Here is a 9,459-nt window from a genome sequence, read left to right on the forward strand (position 1 = left end):
ACGAGCACTTCAGGCCAACCAAAAGAGGCAAAACTCATTGGAAAATCTGAAGTCGCTCCGAAAATGGCGGCAAGGGAAACGGAAGGACCATCGACCAGCGCGCCAAACACAAGCGTCCCGGGTGAACCAAAAGTGCTCAAGCCCATTGGGAAGCCCGGAACTGCTTCGGTATTTGCTGTTGGAGGGGCTATCGTGGCACCTGGGACGGCAAAAGAAGCTGTGGCAGGCCAGGCTTCCACCAAGATGTGTAAAAGGCGGCAATGGGAGGTAAGGTTCATGTAAAGCCTTTGTCTAAAGGGCCAAAGCCCATAGGCAAGAGCCGGAGGAAATGATATGGCTGTGAGGTGCATCCAAATATATCTACAGCATGCTAGGGCATCTACTGATGTTCTATCTCATAGATTTATGAAGGATCACCTCGATATTGCCCTTATCCAAGAGCCTTATATAGTGAAGGATCAGGTTAAGGGCCTAACAGGTGAGCTATTGTATGATAATACGATTGGGGGCAGGCCTAGGGCTTGCATTTTGTTTAGTAAAAGGCTAACGTATTTTCCCACTCCAGATTACTGTTCTAAGGATCAAGTAGCTGCGTTGTTGAAGGTGAAGTCCTTCGGGGGCTGGACAGAGTTCATTGTGTGCCCATCCTACCTCCCGGGGGACTGTGCCCACCCGGACGAGCAACTGAAGGATCTAGTGGACTTTTGTGGAAGGATGAAGTTCCAACCTATATTAGGAAGTGATGCCAATGCCCACCACACCGTCTGGGGAAGCAGCAATATAAACAAAAGAGGTGAGTGCCTACTTGAATTTATATATAGCAATAAATTAATGGTTCTGAATGAGGGCAATAGGCCGCATTCATAAATGCAATTAGGGAAGAGGTCCTTGACATCACCCTTTGCACTGAATTTATCGGCAGTAGGATTGGTGAATGGCATGTCTCAAATGAGACATCCACGTCCGATCATAGGCAGATTAGGTTTGATATTATGGTATCCGAGGGCCTGGCAGAAGAAATATATCGGGTACCCCAATCCACAGATTGGAGTCAATTCGAAACGCTCCTCATAGATGGGATTGGATCCGTTCCTGTTTCTGTCAGAACGGTGATGAATATCGAACTGGCCAGCGAGGTCCCGACGGCGGCTATTATTAATGCCTACCACGGGAGCTGCCGCGCTAAGCCGAGGCGGAGCAATAGGAAGTGCCCGTGGTGGAATGAAGAGCTTTCAAGGCTTAGACTAAAGACCAGAAAGCTATTCAATAAGGCCAAGGCGTCGGAAAAGGTGATTGATAGATTCATACGGGACGATGCACAGGCGGGTGTTCGAGCCAAGCTGGAAAAGCTACAGAGGCTGGTTTGCCTGGGAGTGACCGGGGCAATGCGGACTGCTCCCACCGCTGCATTGGAGGTGATGATCGGATTGCCGTCACGGCACCTCCATATATTGAAAGAAACTCGGCTAGTGACTTACCGACTTCTCTCTGGCGAGCACGGGGCAGGGCTAAAGTTGGCCCACGGTTCTGTTTCCCGATCGATGGACGTGGGATCGGGGTGGTCCGGTACTTAGGTCGGGTTCGAGCGTGTGGTATGCGGTCGGATCCAAAACGGAGTCGGGTGTGGGTTCGGGCGTATACGGTGTCCGGCCGGACACACGTGTATATGCCACCCTTGACCCGGCACAGTGTTCCAGGCTGAATTACATGCAATAGAGATCTGTCTGAGAATCAATTTGGAAGGGGGGTATAGAAACCGCACCATCTATGTGTTCTCAGACATTAGGGCTGCACTGCTGGCGCTTCGTTCAGCTCAGGTTACATCCAAGCTGGTCTGGAGCTGCCTTGCTGCACTTATGGAATTGGCATCGCAGAACAGAGTGACGCTCATTTGGGTGCCAGCTGGCGCAGAGGGGATCTGGGGCTGATCTTGTGCAGCCGCTGCCTTTCTGCGGTCTACCTTCTTCCGCCGTGGGGGCCAGGCTTGCCTGCCTGCTCGCGGCGGAATGCGGCCGTCACTGGCGGGACACGAAAGGGTGCCGTCATGCGAAAGTGTTTCTTCCGGCGTGCTCCGGCGGATTCGCCGCGGAGTTGCTGGGGATGAGCAGGAGCCAGGTTCGCACTATTGCGAATTTCTTCACGGAACACTACCCAGTGAAGTACCACATTCATAGGTTTGGGAAGTCGGGCGCCCCACTGTGCAGATTTTGTGGGGGTGGCGATGAGACCGCCGTGCACATTCTCTGCGACTGTCCGGCACTGGCTGTTCGGCGCCGCAATTGTCTTGGACATGGGTCCCTAAGTGTTCGGGAACTGTTGTCCAACTCCCTTACGGATATCTCCGGCTTTGTAGTTGGGACGGGGATATTATAGACGGGAGAGTGGAGGGGCTACAATAAGTCAAAAATGGCTGCGGTGGCTTGGGGGATTACTCCTGTCCCACTCGGTTCCCTTAGAATCTACGAATCTACGAATCTAATTATGTGCGAGTTTATGTAAAAAGTTGAGATGAACATATTATTACACTGAGTTTGTTTGGAAGCATATTATAAAAATATTTTCCTACTTTAAAATAGCTCAACATTTCTAGAATCCCGAATCCATATCGAAAATCTCACAATTCCAATAAAACAAAATACGATTTCAATTTAATGCTATATACAAAAATACAAGAAACCGAAGTCAACCAAACCACAAACAAATTTCTGAAAGCCAATAAGAATGTATGTAGTTATTTTTTACAGCTATGGAGGGATCCATATTGCATGTTGTTGAGTGTGAGTGTGTAAATATTATTTAATATTATTTTATAATTCAATATGAAATTTCAATATTTACTCTTTTTATTTCCAGTTGATATAATCTGTACATATATGTATAATATATGTATATGTTAATGTATGTGAAATATTGTACTAACAAAAATCCAACACAACTCTTAACTGTTATATAGAGTAGAATTCCATATACAAATAAATCACCGCACGAGCCTTTTTAAGAATGTCACCTGCCCTCAAGTCTATTCATATCTAATGTACATGAAAATTTTTGTTCCTGTTTTTTTTAAATTTTCTATTTTTATTATTCTTTTTCTTTTTTTTTTCCTCTATTATAATAATGGTGGCTTGTTTTGTTATTTTGTAAAAGATTTGGATTTCTGCGATTCTTGATTGTTGTTTCGGGTTGATACTGTTCTTATTGTTGTTGTTAAAGTTGTTGTCCTTTTTATCAATGTTATGAAAACTTACATTTGCTGTTATTATTTCTTTAGTCAAATATATTTTTTTTACTCTTTACTGTTATGTTCATTTTTATCTGATCCTGAACGTATTTATACCACTATTTTTATTGTGTCATTCGTATTGTTCATATATGGAAATAAAAGTAAAAGAAAAAATTTTCTGAAAAATAGAAAAAAGAGAAAAAAAAATAAATTAGTTTTTATTTAATCTTTTACAAATATGCATAAAAAAAAATCATGTGAAATTGATTTATTTTAAGTGATGTAATTTTTCTATGGAACCACAAAAGGCTGGTGTGTATGAAGAGCATAGTATGTATAATTTGAAAATTTGTCACATTTAACGTACCTCGATAGAGATGTACATGGACTTTTCACCTACCAAAGTAGTATCCTATCAAAGATGCAATGTACAAGTATGTGGAATTGCAGTATTGCAATGAAATTTTCGCTTGGAAGTTGCTATATATGTTTATAAATCAAATATGAATTTACATCATTGGTCTAAAATAAGTTGCGAATGGGTGTGATGACAGAGGTGGTTGGAAGAAAATGTCAATTCATCTTATTTGAATCAATTAAAACCAAAATTTAGTGAAGGAACTAAATAAAATATTTAACTTATTCAATAATTTGATTTTTCATTGATCCCCAAATGAAAAATAATTCAAGTAAAATTGACTTTGTTTAAGATAATTTGTTAACTGTCTTGGATAGATATTGTCAAATTCTCGACATTGTGATAGAAAATAAGAAAGAAATGGTTTTGTTGCAGCATTAAAACTAATAAGCCAGTCTCAAATGCATAAATTAAAATATTTTGTTTCCTGATTTAGTTGCTGATTTCTTTTTCCTGCAACTAAATTTTGAAACTTTTTTTAAATCTCTTTTTAATTTAAATTTAAATTTTCAAATTTTATTTATAAATTCATTAAAATTGAACCTTAACGTAAGACAGAAAATTATAAATTAAAGCATAGTGAAGCGTAATAATTAAATTTCTTTTCAGATATTTATTATGGAACTGAGACTGGGAACTTGTATAAATTGCATCACGTTTTGTTCATTATTACAAACCATAAAGCAAAAAAAAAATGTAAACAAAAAAAATTTAGATTTTATTTAACTCAATTTTATTATTATGTTTTTAAAACTTTTAAATCAAATTTGACTTTAAAATAATCTTCTTATCTGATCATGTTTTATACCATTACCATAAACGTCTCCAATACAAAAAGCCAAAGCAAGAGAAAAACAGCAAGAAAAGTAAAAATAAAAATTGCTTTTAATTTTCTTTTCATTCAATATGATCCTGCAACATTTACCATGGTTGGAAAATTTTCATTTAAATAAAGCCACAAAATAATGTGAATATTTCATTTAGAATGGATTTACTTAATATACTACCACATACGTAAGTATGTATGTAAGTAAGTACAATGTAAATATATTTTTATACACATATATTATTGAAAATACGATTGTAATGTAAAAGGAGTGCCAAAAGAGAACGGAAAATAAATAAAAGAAAAACAAAAATAGAAGATAGAACTTTGAAATATTCTTAATACCTTTGACACCATAATAATATTGTGTGTGTACAGAGTTTTAAAGGATTGTTTAAAACAAGTTTTTATTTTTCAAGTAGATTTCGGTACTGAATTTAAAAAAAAAAAAATTGAAACATTTATTTTTTTAGACTGTCTGATGCTGCTTTTTACGCATGCTTATGGGTTTTTCATTTCAATTCTGGTTGACGCCAGGATTTTTTAGCAATTTCGTAAAATTTTCTATTATATTTTTCGCTTGTTTAAATTGAATTGCTTGCTTATTTAAAAACAGACAAACTCAATTTACTGTTAAGCTAAGGCGTATGTAATGAGCAGGCTTTATAACAGGCGGGTTTTAAAAATTAAATGGTACAGTAACATTGAAACTTGGGTTTTAAGAGAATTGTGAAGAATTCGATATTTATTTTCGGTTTTAGATTTGTTTAAGAATTCATTAATAACTTAAATTTTAAAAGTGAATTGAATTTTTTGATAAAAATGTTAAACTTTTGCAATACTTTTAAATTTTATTGAGTTACAACTTTTTTCATATTAATTTAGTACTATGGCACTATTCCAGAAAGAAACTTGTATTTGAAATTTTTATTTTTTATTTCATTATTTCTGATTTTTTCTGCTTTAAAGAGAAAGTGAAATTCATTTTAACATATAACGAGTATAAGAGGGTGGTAAAATTTAAAAAAGGATCAAGAAAAGTTATTTTTATTTTTTCATACTTTTATTAATTTTTTTTTTACTTTTGAATAAATTCAGTGGTGCCATTCCAGGTCAGAGTGGTATTGGTTTTAAATATTTTTAATTTTTTCCATCTGATAATTTTATATAAAGAAAATTTTTTTTATTTTCCTTGAATTTTCATAAAGGAAAACAGAAATTCACTTTGTTAGGTTACCGTGTTGTTATTTTTTTAAGAATTTCCCTTAAAATTTTTGGATTTTCTTTAGAAAGGAGCAAGAAAATTTTTATGATATTTTAATTATGTTTGGCTTTTTTTTGTGCTAAAGTATTTGTAAAGTTAAACTTCTCTTTTTTGTAAAATTTTTATGTTATCTTACGTGCTAGTCTAAATATTTTTTATCGTTGTGGTTTTTTATTTAGATTAAGGAAACACAAAAGTTATTTGTTGAATTTGAGGAAACAAGTTTTATATAAATAATATTTTATATAAAAATTGCTGTTATTCTTCTAGTAACGTTAATGTTAGTACGTTTTATTTGATTGCCCTTACGAATTCCTCCTAAATTTCTTTATAAAATTTTTGACAATTTTCCTCAAAAGTATTCGGAATTTGCGTGAACGAATTAAAATTAACTTATTTTTGGGTTTGAAAATAACCTTATTGAATGATTCTTTGTTTGCTTACATAATAAAAGTCTCTTGGACGAAACTAACAAATCTTTAGTTTCCTCAAATAAATAATTCAATTTACAATATGCAAAGTATTACAGGAAGCGCTTAAGTTTATTCCTATAAAAAGTTTTTTCCTCAATTCTATGTAGATATAATATGAGTAAATCTAATTTAATTTCCAAAAGAACTTGACATTTTTTTACTAATTTTTCAAAATCTAAATTTATTTTATATTGAGATTGCTTTTAGAAGCACAAAACACATCTTCATAATTTTCACCTTCAACAATGCTCGTGCTTTTTAAGTTAAAAATTATTTATTCCTGGTGTCCTTCTTCTTATTACTGCGCTTCTTATATAGAGTGAATATAAAATATTAAATTTTCTCAAGCATTGCATTCACTTAAGTTAAATAAATAATTGGCTTGGATAATTTCTTTTATATTAGCACAGCGTTTGTAGAATAACGTTATTTGTTTTTTCTACTTTCAGCACTTAGATTTTAAGTATAGGAAGGTCACATATTAAAAAAAAGCTGTATGTTTAATTTTTTTTCCTTTAATGTCGTCGTAAATAAAATAGTAAGAAACGACAAGTATGTATAAGGATATTTGAATTAAAGAATGAAATGTGTTTGTGTAAATCGTGTGTGCATGCTTTACTTATTAAACACATAAAATATGTAATAATATTATGGCATTAGCTTATAAGACTTATGGTAGACTGAACCAGTATTCTGACTACAGTATGAATATAGTACCTATTTTCATGTATATTTGTGTTATATAAGTGTATGTGTGCTTATTTGTAAATGATATGTTGTTCATTCCAATTTTAAAAATGTCTGCCATAAAAGTTTTAAAAACACAGTAAAAGGTTTTTTTTTTCTTTTTAATCAAATTTTCAATTTTTTTTAGTGCATTATAGGAAAATTTTCTCTTTGGAAGTTTGTTGACTACATTCAACTTTTATAACTAAATTATAGAAATGAGTACACGTGGTTTGAATGCGTTAAAATAGTTTTGTTAACGAGAAGCATAATTTTAAAATACTTAAAATACTCACTATTTTCTGCCAATCTACATTGACACAAACAGTCGAATTATATCATATTATATAGAACATATCTAGTCGAACAACTGTGGCAATTACTTCAGCAAGTAATGTTCAAATATATAGGTTATCTACGTCTGAAATTAAAATTTTGCCGCAAAATTAGCATAAAAAAAACAAAGTTAGCTGAGCCCAATTGTTATTGAGCTTGTCCTTTAAATTATGAAATCTGTTATGAAGTCAAAGATTCGAATAAAGAAATGTCAATAATGACGCACACAATGGTAGCAATAGTAGCCCTGCATTACAAAATCAAGTGTATTTGTTTATTTATAAATTAAATTTAACTTAAGGTTTTCTTTCTATTCAGCTGCAATTGTCATATGTCAGTCTGACATAGTCAATACCCGATTAAATACTTGAAGTATCCTAAAGTTGTACTGTCAAATAACCATTTATCTCTTTTTACGACATTTGTGACATTTCTTGTATTTCTAAAAAGAAATATGTATCATTCAGAGTGCAATTTACGTAACAAATTTATCTCGCGAGACTGATGACATATTATTGCTTACACACATAAAATATGCACAAATTTTATATAAATTTTATTCATGTGAAATAATTTACACGTGACTTGTTCAAAAAAGTTTTCTGTACGTACTTGTATGTTTGTATGTATGTATATGTGAATGAATAGAAATTTTAATGTAAATAGAAATTTGGAAATGAGATAAGCTTATGGTTTACATTTAATGTTTAAATTTTATATAACATTCTTAAAAGGATTTTTTAAAACAGAAAGGAATATCGGAATTTTCATTTCAAAATTTTTTATTTTCATAATGATATTTGAGATTAGAAAAGGTTGTGAATAATTTTTGTAATATTTTGGTACACAAACTAGACATTTTTCTATTGCTTTGACAATTTTAGGTTAATTAGGTTCAGCACCCTCAGTCTTTCGTTCGGTTTCTATAAAAGAAATTTTGTACTTTCAATTTAAAAGTATTCAATATTTTTTTAATTCCTATTAAAAAAATATTGAATACTTTTAACGCTATTAAAATTAAGCGTTATCTCAAATCCGTTTTAACACTAATTAACAGTTTATTCTAATAGAAGAATATTTTTTCCACCTTCACCTTCTCTCAAGTTATTTCTACTCGAAATTCGTAATATTTGAGCTTTTTGCGCCTTATTTTTCTGAAACAGCAGGCTTTCTCAAAATGTTGCAAAAGAAACAAAATTTTTCAACTTAACTGTCGAATTCGACCATTACATTAACGCTTCTTTTGAATTTTTTTTTAGCTCATCCTAGACATATGCAATAATTTGATTAACATATTTTGATATGCATATAAAATTAATTTGAATAGTGTATTGCTTTTAAAAGTGGTGTTTCTAGAAAAATTTTTTGTTGGTGGATATTAATATTCAATTGCTGAAAATAGCACAAACGATCCTTTTGATATGGAAACGAAAAATCATTCGGAAATCTCAAAAATTTTATTTTAAAGAGCACATGCACACATTGAAATCGCAGAAATTTTCCTCTATTTTTAGAGGAAGATATTTCTATTAAATACCATTTTTCTACCACTTAAATAACAATCACCATTTAAAAAATATTGCCAAACGCTCAAAATTTTTCATTTCACATATTTTGTAAATTATTGTTCAAACATACTTGTTAAAAAATAATTAGGCAACGTTAACAATAAAAATGAAAATTGTTTTTTAATGCCATAATGATCTTAATTATACAAAGATACTTAAGCACTCTATAAAAATTATTCTACATTCCATAATTCACCGAAAACTGAAGGAGAAAAGCGATAAAAGAAATGAATTAAATGATGAGAAAGAAAAATAAATTATCAAAAGTTTTCATTTTCTTGTTCTCCTTAAAGTTATCTCGTTAGCAAAAGTTGCCATTATTTCGGTGCTTATACGTTGGACTGTATGTTGTTACGAAGTTCAGTTTCCTCTCGCTATGTTACTTAATGTAAATTCAACATTTTTTTTATTGAGACCTTTTTTGAATTTTTGGAAATGTTATACTTGTTTGTGTCACCGTCAAATGTTTTTTCTTTTTGAAAAATTCTAACAAACGCTCAGATATTTAAAGATAGAAAAATTTTTGGTATTTTAATGTTAAACTGACAAACTTAATGTTTTTGAAGTATTTTTTTTTAATTCCTAAATTGTCACAAATATTTTCATGAAATATATTAAACTTTGA

The sequence above is a fragment of the Condylostylus longicornis genome, unplaced genomic scaffold (assembly GCF_029603195.1).
Source record: "Condylostylus longicornis isolate FDR11 unplaced genomic scaffold, ASM2960319v2 ptg000055l, whole genome shotgun sequence".
NCBI lineage: Eukaryota > Metazoa > Arthropoda > Insecta > Diptera > Dolichopodidae > Condylostylus > Condylostylus longicornis.